A 12,535-nucleotide genomic window follows, 5' to 3' on the forward strand; every position below is an offset into this window, starting at 1 on the left:
ACACACACACACACACACACACACACACACACACACACACACACACACACAAAATTTCACAGAGAGAGAGGTAGGGGGGTGTGTGTAAAAAGGTCAACTTTGCTAATTCGAAATGCAAGGTACATCACAAATGGACAATGATATGCATGACCTCAAACGTCACACATTTTAAAGGCACAATCTTTGCTTTGATGCGTTAACGCAAACAATCATTCGGTTTTTCCACGGTTGTGGAGAAGGGATAGCATTACTGCCAACGTTGTTGGAAGAATGGAGGAGAGTTTGTGATACACCTGCGTGCTAACCAGACCTGTATTATATAAACTTTCTATTCAGCCTGGTGTGCATGACGGGACGACCCTTTGTGAAAGACCTAGCTTCTATTGCAATAACATTCTACAGCAACCCTAGCTTCTATCACTATATGTTCCTATACGTTGGCTGGTGTTTGCAATGACTTGGCATATTTGAACGGGTGGATAGCCCAGCAGACAGATATAATCCGATGGGCAATGTACACATTCGGACCGGAATGTATACAACGCGAGTCTTAGGTACATAGCAGACCTGTTCTAGTTCTAGGACAACCTCACGAGAGAAAGGTTATGAATAGTCACACGAATGTGCCTGAGTACGAGTACTTTGAAAACAATTCGCGGCATTCTCGATATCTCACATTCTGAAATATATAAAACAAGCTTTATTATGTGATGTGAGTTTAATAGACCTCAGTGTAAGCGTCCAACCCAACTCTGATTACCGTAACCTATGTAATAAATACTTATCTTCCCCTTGCAGCGGACTTTGTCTGTTAAGGGACTTACGAAGAATCTTACGCAGTAAATCACATCAGTTTAGTTTTTCTAGTGTTCTTATCGACAATAGTTACATGTTTGAATTGCAAATTACTGACGCTGAAAGTTAACCACTATCAAGGAAAGGTTGGGGGTTTTCACAGAAAGTATTTGAAACAAGTGGAATTAATACCATGTGGATTCTCAAAACAAAAGGATTTGTTTGAAATTTTACAATTTCAGAAATGGGCCAAGTTCAACACAAGGCTGCTTTATTAGATCAAAAGCAAAGTGGATAGAACATGGAGAAAAGCCATCCAATTACCTTTTTAAATTAGAAAGTAGAAATTTTCTAAATAAATCTATCTCAGCTCTTGAAAAACCAGATGGAACTTTATTGAAGAAAGAACATAAAATCATTCAAGAAGTTCATATTTTCAACAAAATTCATCATTTTTATGAAAAACTATATGAAACTGAAGACTGTGCACATATTGACCTGGAAAACCTTTTTGCTAAAGTATCAGTGCCAAGGTTAGACTGTCAAACATCACTTTCCTTAGAAGGGGAGCTGACCTATAATGAAGTACGTGAAGCAATAAAAAAATGAGTCCTGGCCCAGATGGCTTCACAGCAGAATTTTTAAAGTTCTTTTGGTTCGACCTCAATAAATATTTGATAAATGCTTTGAATTATGCATATAAAATAGGCGCCTTATCTACTACCCAAAAACAAGGCCTAATCACGTGCTTGCCTAAAGATAACAAATCAAAACTCATTCTAAAACATTGGCGCCCTATTACTCTTTTAAATACTATTTATAAATTAGCTGCGTCGACAATAACAAATAGGATAAAGCCACTTTTACCACTGATTATCCATGAGGATCAAAAGTGTTTTGTATCATGAAGTATATAGGTGAAGTGACTAGATGTATTTATGATATATTAGACAATACAGAATCATACCAGATACCAGGCTTACTACTACTTATTGATTTTGAAAAGGCATTTGATTCTGTGGATAGAAAATTTATACATGATGTACTTAACTTTTTTCCGCTTTGAGCCCAATATTCAATATTGGAAAAGAAATTGTTTTTCGTAAACAATGAAGCAAGTGTTTTGGTTAATGGTTTTGCAAGCCCCTTCTTTAAGGTTTCAAAAGGTTGTCGTCAGGGGGATCCTATATCACCTTATCTCTTCATATTATGTGCAGAAATCCTAGCAGTAATGTTAAGAAATAATAAAGATATTAATATTGGTAATATATATTCCCTTTAAGCACATTTGCAGATGATACCATCAATGAGTACATTATCCTTTTTTGCAAGATTTTCAGGATTAAAAGTAAACACAGAAAAAACCGAATTGATATGAATAGGTTCCAAAAAGAAATCAAGATACAAACTCTGTAAAGAGTACTGGACACGAACACAGTTTAAGCTATTAGGTATTGAATTTGATATTGATTTAGAAAATATGGTTAATCTGAACTATATAAATAAATTAGATAACACTGAAAAAGAAATGAAACACTGGACAAAGAGAACTTTAACACCAGTGGGTAGAAATATTGTGTTGAAATCATTACCACTACTTAAACTAAACCATTTATTCAGCAGTATACCAAGCCCACCTAAAATATAATAGAATCTTTTCAAAAGAAACGTTTTCAGTTTGTTTGGAAATTTAAACCAGATAAAGTCAAGGGAGATACAATGTATGGTGGCATAAATGTACCACTAGTAGAAAAGAAAAGGTTATTGCAGCTCAGAAATTTTGTTGGATCAAAAGACCAAATGGGCATGTTTCTTTTATGATCATTTAGTTGAGGCAAAAATAATAAATGTGCTTTCTACATAGAAAACAATATTGTCCAAAATATCCACAACCAGTTTTGGAAAGAAACACTATCATTATAATTATCATACCTACACTGTTGTGACGATACTGAACTATCTGTTACGGGTGTAATGAATAAGTCAATTTGGTACAATAATAGCATAACAATTGATAATAAGCCAGTAGAATTTTCCCATTTGGTATGAAAAAAGTATAACATATCTTTAACGATTTCTTCAACGATACAGGAAATTGGTTTAATTTCCATGAATTTATTAAAAAATATACTTTGAATACAGACTTTTTAACATTTCAAGGGTTGAAACAATCTATCGCCCAATACTTACAAAGAATTAACTTTAGTCAAATACAAGAGATCTCTCAAAAACCAATATTACCTTATAATATTTCTAAAATCAACAGTACTTCAGGTAATAGATTATTTTATGAAATTTTGCAAAATTCCAAATTTACAAAACTTAAAAGCTATAGCCAATGGGAGCTTTATCTTAATAAACACCTTACTGAAACAGAATGGATACATTATAGTTTGATGGCAAAAAGATGTACACAAAGCAGATGGTCTCAGTTTAAGAGTTTGTAATTGTCAATATGCAATACATATTTGGATAAAATTTACTGAATGGATTGAAGGATACATTTAAGTGAAGAACATTTGTTATTTGGATTTGAAGGTAAACATAACAATCCTCTTAATGTGGTGATACTAATAATCAAATATATGTTGTATAAATGTAGTTAGAAAGCAGTGAAACCCAATTTATATGGTTTCAAAACGAAGTATTAAAATATTATGAAATCTCAAAATTTATTGCGTTTTCTAATTGTAACTATGCAAGTTTTCATTCTTTCTGGTCATTCTTCCAATTACCTTTTAGAAATGCTATAACTGACTGACTGTATATGTCCTTTGTATGTGTACTATATATAAGAGGTAATGTACACACAATGTATTTAAATCAACACTACTCATTGTACACTTAAAATACTTTCAATTGGAGAACATAAACCTGATGTAATGGAAATTGTAACATAGAAATAAATATATTAAAAAAAAGTTCAACTCTGTCAAAGCATTTGTTTTTCGTTTTTTGGACGAAACTATCCCCCCAAAAAACCTTCATTCCTTGTTTCATTTTTTGTTTATAAACGTGGTGAATATAGATATCGGTTCATGTCTTCAAAGGTTCAGGACAGTTGTCACAAATGAGGCACATGCCATCTGAAGTATTCAATACAACGCGTGGAATGCTGGTCCTCCTCGATGATAACATACAAACTATGGATGTCAAACGTTTAGACAAGAAATAGGCATGCCCGTGGGCACACTCAGTGCTCCCCTCCTTGAGGATCTCTTTCCATAATAGTAATATGCTCGAGCTGGCAAAAGCAAATGAAGGTGATTTGACAAAGAGGTTTTACTTAAGCTTTACGTATGTTTATGATCTGTTATCGTTTTTATAAATCAAATAGCCAAATCCCTTCCACTTAATTACCCCAACCGATCTTGAAATAAGGAAACCTGTGAGACTGCTTCGTGTGTTTCATGTTTAGATCTACCATAAAGATAAAGAGTGAGAAGAATTGTGCTGTGTGTTTGATGATTTTTATGGAGAAGCATGTACAATGTGATTGACCCCCCCACTAAAACTTATGTAGAAAATATGTGACCCCCCTTGCATGTCATGTACAAAATCAATTACCCCCCCCTCTCCCCTTTCCTTAATTTCTAAGCATAATTTTAAACATATTTTTATGTACAAAATTGCTGACCCCCAGTTCGTGTGTACAAAACTGCTGACCCCCCTCCCTAGCTCCCCAGAACAAAATGGGTGACCCCCCTTAAAATCATCATCACCCCCTAGCCATAAATTATGAACGGTCCCTAAGACAACAGGAATGAGTTCAACTTTCCAACAGTCACTTTCCCTTCATGTCGATTAATGTTCCAACAGCTCCATTGTTTGGAGTCTACAGTACAAGTGAGCATGCTCGTAATATCAAGATTTTAAAGCATGTCTTGCGACTCTTTTATCAGACAGGGTTAGGAAAACCAAGGCTTATGTAGAACTTTCAAAATGTTTCATGGTAGATATGAGGAGGACATTTCATACAAAACTTTTGTCAGATGTAATTCCCTGTTTTGACTTGTAACATGCGTTCCCGTGGTTTTTGAGGACAACAATTGACTAGGGTGTACATGTGTCTATGACGAGTGCCACCGGTGAGTCAGAATACGCTCCCCTTTTCGCGAACACCTCGTATCATCACTATTTGATAGTGCCTCATAAACATATGTTTACGATATACATGTAGTTCTAATCGAACAACAGACTCGGAGTTTAGCAGAGATTTCTTACAAGGGACAAATTATCTTTGTCGCTTTTATTGACATAACAAGTTAATTTCTTTACGTCAAGCATTCTCGTATATATGATTGAAAAGAAAACATTTATAAAGTTTCTCGCAGAAGGATCAGGTGTGATACTCAGTCATCAAGATTTACTCTACGTAGTCCAAAACTATTCTGGAAAACACTAATCGCGTTCTACAAAGACGCTCAATCCTAATAGGAACTTCATCAGAAACAGAATGGTAATGTCATCTTAAGACTATTGTCAAAGGAAGATGTTGTTTATGATGTTGACAGTAAGATTCTGGATTGGGATAATGTTAGAATCACCTGTTACGGAATGTAAAATATTCGAGTTTGTTGCTTGTCTTAAAGTTGGTAAATCTGCAGCCGTTGATTGTTTTACCAGAAATGCTTAAATACTCATTACCCGACACCATGCCCTTTCTGGTTAAAGCTTGAGCCGAGTCTTTGATACAGGTATTTTTCTTCTGTCTGGGTGCAGTCGATCATTATTCCTTTGGAAATTTAAACAATCCCAGCAATTATAGGGGTATTTCTATCACTAGTGTTCTTGCTATGGGATTTACGTCTATTATCAGCACATATTCCCATAGTGGTCAAACATGCGAGATTTAATAGCCGATTCACAAGCTGTATTTAGAAAGGACTACTCAACTTCCGATCATACATTTAGTCTGTATGCAGTCACAGAGAGATATTTATCCTTCAGCAAACCAAATGTGAATGTAGCTTTTGTAGATTTCAAAAAGGGGTTTCATTCAGTAGATAGAGTAAAATATGGAATTTTTGAGAAATAGAGGGTTGAGGGGGAAATGTTCGTTGTAATAAGATCGATATATTCAAATGTAAGATCACGCATCCTTTGTGGTGATGTTGTAACTGACCTTTTTGACTGACTGCCCTGTGGGCTTACAGCAAGGATGTATTCTACGTTCAATGCTTTTTTATACACTAGTTATATTTTTATATTATGAAATCTGGTACACATTGTATTCAGCTTTTTCCTGATATAACATAACTTTTCATGCTACTTTTGCTGCTGATGTCGAGTACTGCAATTTGTTTTCAAAGCCAACTTGATGCACTTTCAGCGTATTCAGATGCGTCCAGTGGAAGGTTAAGCTAGTGGTGAGGGTTCCTTTCAAGGAATGAGTCACGTTTACCTGGTCACTGATCGATGACAGATCAAACATCTGCATGAGTTGTGTGTTCCAGAATGCAAATAAAGGTGCTATGATCTGGGGTGAAAGAACGGCTTCAAGGACGAATGCTTAGTGAATCAATGTCTACAAAGACATAGTCAATTAATGATTTTACTTTGTTACATTTACTATGGAAAGTGTACCTTGACTCGTCAAGTGGAACCACAGAATAAAGGTGACGTTCGCTAAGCAGTCGTAAGAGGCACCTAGCCCTGGGTTTCATATTAATACCATGACTGATATCAGTATGAAAGTCTCCTAGGAGGTATGTTGGGTATTCTTGAGAGAGAATATCATAAAGTTCCATAACATAGTACAGTTCTTCATAGTACACACTGTCAAGGACATTTGTCGATGGCAGTCTAGTCCCAAGTATATACACATGGCTGGTACAGATGTGCAGTTTGATACACAGTACGTGGCGGCTGTGGTGGGTGTCAATAAGAGTAGCTTTACACCAGTCACCTTTCCGTACAAACATGGCTACACCTCCATAACCTCGTTGGTGCTGGTTAGAGTCACAACTGGATTTAGAATACACATTAAATTTGTCATGTAGTGTCTCCAGAGACTGTGAATTTTCCATGTCTAGCCAGTGCTCTGTAACAAGCACGACGTCACATATGTCGAGTTTATTGCACAGCTCAGACGTTCCATGTTTGATACCACGAATGTTCCATGTCGTTAGGTTAACGAGGGTCATCAGTGTACATCCATAGACAGTCAGACTTGCAAGATAAGGCATCATGGTTAATACTCACTCTCGCCTTGTTTATCATTAGAGTACCATGTATTCCGGGGAACCCATTCTCTGCAGTTCACGTTCTCTGGCCAGAATGTGTTGTCGTCCAATATTATCTTGGCACAATGTACAGGGACTGCAATACGGATGGTATAGGTCGGGTTAGAGCCTTCCCAATGTCGCAGGAGAATTATATTCGTAATGGTCACAACCCGTTCTTTGGCGTAGTCAACGATAGCATCTTTCACTATGTCAAAAGATTCGTCTGCTCTCACATATGACATGACGAGTCTCCTGTTTTTGTATTAGCCACACCTGTGAAGGATGGTCTCCACTGATTGTTAAACCTCACAGACCTTGATTGCTGATGTTCCTTAGATTGATTAGATGTATTGTCTTGGGTTAAGGTTGGCTTGTATCTCGTGCTGGAAGAGTCTTCCGTGTCTGGCACGTGTTCGTGGGGTGGACTATCATCAAGAAGAAGTAAGCTGTCTTCTGAGCTAGGTGGTGGATGGATATCGTCGCAGATTGGGACTGCACGGTGTGTTACATCGTGGCCTGGAGTTGATTGGCCTTCAGCAATGACTGGCCTTGATGTGGTCTTACCATAGCTTGGGTTGTTAACTGCCTCTGAATAGAGCAGCTTATTTCTGGTATTCATACAGTCAATTTTGCCATCAATTGCACAAGTTGTTTTATTTATCCCATTTATTTGCTTGTGTTTAGAGTGTCTTTCTTGTCCTTAATGTCAATATCTTTCCTATCGATTTCACTCTTTAATGTAGTGATTTCGGATTTCAATTTGTCTACATTGCCTTTGTGCTTCTGCATTTCACTGTGGTATATTTTGATTTCATCATTCTTGTGTTCAAGGACCCCTATCATATCCCGCATGTCGCTCTCATACTTAGACTTGAAATCTTGCAGGTTCTCATTTAAATCCATGAACTTTTCACGCATATCTTCATCAAAACACATCAGTTTAGTGAACATACGAGCTAACGTGTCCTTATTATTCAAGCTATTGTCTGAGCTCTCTATATCAGTATAATCGTCTGATCGAGTTTTCTGTTTACTCATGACTTCACTCTGTATCACATGAGCTGGCACAGATCCACGTATGTATCTATACAGCAGGTACACATCAGAAGCGTACTTTTCTGGAACAGTTTTAAGTTGTCCCGATCGCTTTACTCGTTTGATAAGCATCCCTTCAGGAAAATCTGTACATTTGTCTTTCGCAACATTGTATATTGATAGTCTGATATTATTTAGGATGCCCTCATCATTATTGTACGCAACACATAGCTTTTGTTGACATGTTTGTCTGTCGTACTCACCAAGTAGTTCATCAAGTTCTCGAAGAATGACATGGTCGGGTGAGTCATGTTGTTCCTTCAGATCTTTCTACAGGACAGCACATCCACATTTATCCAAGAATTCGCAATTATTGTCATTCAGATTCACAACAGTGCTGTAGTATGTATCGCACTTTGTTTGGGTGTCATCGCTCTTGGCTTTATGTGGTTACATAACCCTTTCATATAGGAGCTCCAGAAAGCACGTCCGAACAGCTCGGCGTCCAGTACTACCAGTGGAAGGTTAAGCTAGTGGTGAGGGTTCCTTTCAAGGAATGAGTCACGTTTACCTGGTCACTGGTCACTGATCGATGACAGATCAAACATCCGCTTGAGCTGTGTGTTCCAGAATGCAAATATAGGTGCTATGATCTGGGGTGAAAGAACGGCTTCAAGGACGAATGATTATGGTTGATGGGAAATTTAATTGTGCGTGATACCAGGGTCACATCTGCAAACGTTTTTACCGTTTTCTCAACAGAATGTTCCCGGCATGCCATAGCAGCATGATAAGGCTGGTTGGTTGGTTGGTTGGTTGGTTGTTTAACGCCGTACTCAGGAATAATCCAGCACTAAAGGCGGTGGTCTGTAAATAGTCGTGTCAGACAATCCAGTGATCAACGATATGAGCATTGATCTACGCAATTGGGATACGACGACATGTGTCAACCAAGTCAGCGAACCTCACCATCCGATCCTGTTAGTCGCCTCTTATGACAAGCATGGGTTACTGAAGACCAATTCTAACCCGGATCTTCACGGGGGATCATGCCAAGGCCATTCCATATGTTTCAGTGGTTGTGCAGCAGTAATGTGACGACGATGTCAGTGTGTTACCCTCGTCTGCAGGATCTTCTGGCCTGTCAACAATCGAACATGTCTTAGACAAAATCGAGGCTGGTTTAAAATGTCTTCCACATCTTATAAACTGTGCAGGGCCTCTGACGTTGCTTTAGATACTGAATGTCATTTCTAAGAAGGTTCAACGGCATCTTTGAGGAAAACGCGTCATGCCTGAACCGAGGCAACAATGAAACGGTCTTGTTACTTGGAACACGTGACCTTGACCCGCTGCATGTGCCAAACATCTCATGGACGTTTGCTCATTTCACTTTGTGAACGTTTTCATTTCTTATTGAATAGCCCATGGGGCGGAAGAACAAATACAGTGAAGAATCCTTAATTCTGATTGGTCAACAACTGTGAATGCATGATCGATTATTGGTTGATGCGGTTTCACGCCGTACTGGTAAAACAATTTCCACATGGCTGTGATGTACAATAGTGACTTTACCAAGGAGTATTAACCTTGGTCTGTTTTCAAACATGTCTGTATGCCGCAGTGATGAAGAATTCACATCGTTAATAAGCATCAAAATCAAATTCTTACAAACAAAGCCATATTCAGTTCAAATAAATTTGTACTGTCACGACTGCACTGATCCAAAGCACTTTCCGTGCACTGGTTGCTTTTGTTATTGTACCCGGATGATATGCCAGAATTCTCGACTGGTTTGCGATCTCTGCTGTGCCACCCGCAAGCGCAATTAGTAGTATAAGTATACATTAATCAATAAAGGCGATAACGTTTTTACTCATTAATATTTCCATTTTCATTATGGTTAAAGCGTCCGCCCGGAGAGCGGAAGGTCACGGGTTCGATCCCCAACCGCGTCATACCAAAAGACGTTAAAATTTGGTACTTGTTGGTCCCTGCCTGTACACTATCCGTTTGTTGTGAATTTATAACATGACTGTAATATCTAAACATATTATAGACTACCATCCTCGATGATCTCCAGGGTATACGTTCCTATAAATCCCCACTATACCCTGGATGCATCTAAGGCTCGAGGCGATGATTTTATTACCTCCCTTGGTTGGCTTTTTATCCAATCAGGTGTCTATGCTGAGCGTACCTATCACAACTCACATTAGCTGTTTAAACTATATAACCGATTAAACATGGCAACACAATAATATATTGTTGCAGAGGTATTCTGAAAGAGGTAGAAGGAGTTCTTGCATATAATCTTTTTAAATATTTCAGACCTGCCAGTTTGTATGTTTTCCCCCAAATCTGAGTCGCACTGCGAACAAACTTTCGCGGCTGTGACCGCTATCTTTGTTGACACTGGCAAGCTCGGTGGTAACGGCGGCTTATCTGATTGGCTACTGTGAGAATGCGGAGCCAGCAAAGGGAGGTAATAAAATCATCGGCTCGAGCCGTAGATGCATCCAGTGTATTGTGGAGATTTATCGGAACGTATATAGAGATTATCGAGGAAGATAGATTACCAACGTCAATCATATTTCACACACACACACCCTAAGTGCGACCTTGCGTATGCTGACTGTCTCATTACACTTCACCCTGAAAACAATGATTAACCTCATCCTTAGATATACTTGTCATATCTATATTTTAGCAGTTTCAATTTCATGAGAGACCTATTGGAAAACGTAGATGTATCTCCCCACTGCTTCACTGACACAATAATACATGTATCTCTTAAGAAATCAAGAAGAGAAAGACCACAATATATACTTGTGAAAAAAACATCTTTATTTTCGTGACACTTGCGGCAGAATATATTCTATTTACATTCAAAATCTTTCTCTGAACAGAAAAGCACCATTCAGAGATGGCGCAACAATCATATTACAAAAACGTTTCACAGTCTGGTTAATCTTAAAGGTCACATGCAACGTAAAACACAACTTTGCAGATTCTGATACCTTTCGGTATGGACTTACCGAAACAAATCATCAAAAATGCAAATTCAACTTATAAAGTTAAAAAATAACGCGATGAAAAAAAACGCGCGAAATCGGAGTTCAAACGTTCCACTAATTTTCCCCCGACTTTTCTGGGGAAAACGGGTTTCAACAGCTGGGCTGCGCTCATAGCACGTGCGCAGTGAAATAGGTTCGCGCAGCTTGGAAGCGGGTTGTCGGGTGAATACTTGGTGAAGGCTTTGGTGTGAGCTATTTTTCTAATGTTTTGTTGATATCTCACAGGCGCGAGCTTTTTATATGTTATGACAGTAAATTAACTGTTTATATAATTTCACCACACGTTCTTCTTACCGAGTCACTTTCTCAGTTCGATACTTAAAAGCAATGTCATTATTTAGCGTTGACAGAATTTCTAACTGTGAAATAGATATGTCGTTGTCACAGACAAAACTCAATGTCTTGTTTTATTGACACCTGTGTGTCTGCCTGCCTGTCTGCTAATGACAATATTCAATACACAGCTGCTATCACTGACCACATGCAATTTGAACTCAACACCAATCAGGCTATACACCATAAACAAAAATGCATTGATTTATGGCCCAAGTTCGGTCTCTGTCACATTATGTAATTACAGACAGGCAGGTGTGATAGTTGAACACATGACATGTTATGATGTCTGTTGATTGCAAAATGTTATACACAAAAAATGAGCATGTATTTACAAAACCCAACATCTCTACATATACACACACAATAAGCCACGAGGGCATATGCAAATGAACCAGCCGATACACTTGAGTGCACACCCACCCGCTCTGACTGGGTTCGGTATCCCGGCTGCTTTGTTTCTTGCGAAGTAAACCCAAGTACACAATATTGCACTTTTGATTTGCGATTGCACGCTTATAATTTTGTTTATATGTTTTTTCATAACTAGCAATGTATATTATATGTCACGAATAAGTGATAATTGTGTTTTAATTATGTTTGATTTTTGGGTTGCATGTGACCTTTAACATTGCTTATAGTATATTTTGTGTTCACCTGAAGAAGGAGCAAGAAATAGCTCTGACATGTGATAAATAATAAACAGAAGTTGTTGTCCATAAAGCGTGTCACGTATACCTACCACTGTAGACTACAATCATCATACTGCCAAAACCAAACAATTTCAACAAAACATTTATGTTTCAACAACAAAATGACATCAATAAACCAAACTATTATAACCTACATTGTTTTCCATGAGTGTACCATTAAATATTTAGTGATAACTTCACAGTCTGGACTCATTGAAAACACAAAACCATGCCATTATCACCATATCTACAGCCTTCCATACAAAGACAACATCAGATATATAATCATGGCAATATTGGGATTAATAGTAAAAGAGCAATCTATGATGTATTTGAAATACACAGTATGAAAAGCTCAACTACAAATGGTTTCAAA

This window comes from Haliotis rubra, unplaced genomic scaffold, assembly GCF_003918875.1.
Source record: "Haliotis rubra isolate DU_JTF1 unplaced genomic scaffold, ASM391887v1 Scf133, whole genome shotgun sequence".
In the NCBI taxonomy this organism is placed as follows: Eukaryota; Metazoa; Mollusca; class Gastropoda; order Lepetellida; family Haliotidae; genus Haliotis; species Haliotis rubra.